The sequence below is a fragment of the Trachemys scripta genome, chromosome 14 (genome assembly GCF_013100865.1).
Source record: "Trachemys scripta elegans isolate TJP31775 chromosome 14, CAS_Tse_1.0, whole genome shotgun sequence".
NCBI lineage: Eukaryota > Metazoa > Chordata > Testudines > Emydidae > Trachemys > Trachemys scripta.
This window is the reverse complement of record NC_048311.1, coordinates 34,978,662-34,979,449: the sequence shown is the minus strand read 5'-3', so window position 1 is coordinate 34,979,449 and position 788 is coordinate 34,978,662.

The window sequence follows — 788 nt, the reverse complement described above, 5'->3', positions numbered from 1 at the left end:
GCCAGGTTTTCAGTGTCCTCTGTTAAGTTCCCTGACATCAATAGCAATATATGCAGTAAATCTCTAACACTCAACACCAGCAACCTGCCCTGAGCCTCGCACGCCCCGCAACTATTGCCTTGTGTCAAACGTAGTTCCTACCCAACATCCACCAGCCCCAAAACTTCTGCCAATGCAAAAGCCACCTGTGATTTCTTGCTTCAACCCCCAAAGGGCTGCAAAGAATTGTGGGATTTAGGCAGTTTTGGGGTCCTGGGAGGGAGGAATAGGGTTGAGAAGCAGTACAGTAAATGGTGTTCCCAGACCTGCACTCTCATTACTGCTAGATAAAAATAAACTTGAGTGAGCGGAGGGGCTTAAAAATACTAGAGCATCCTCTTGCCTTCCCAGTTAGTTTGTGCAGTGTTGCCAAACACCTGTTTGAAGCATTGACCAAAATGTAGAGCAGCTCTGATTCTCCTCACAAGCCAATAGCTGAGTTAGACAGCATCAGAAATGGCCCTTTATTTCTAGCAATAAGTTAAATTAAAAGTAAAGCTAGTGGCATGTGCATTAATCAGTAACCGAACAGTCCCTGTGCCACAGTGTGTGGAAGGAGCACCAGCACTGCTTGTCGGAGGCAGATACTGGACTCCTCCCTGAAATGGTCACCCCTCATCATATCGCATGGAGCAGTTCACAGTGCAGCAGCTGACAGGCTGTGGTTCTGTTACCTTCTCCCCATGAGCCTCTGCTTGCTGAGGCTGTTGACCATTGGTCCAGTGTATTATATTGTCCTGTGGGTGTTG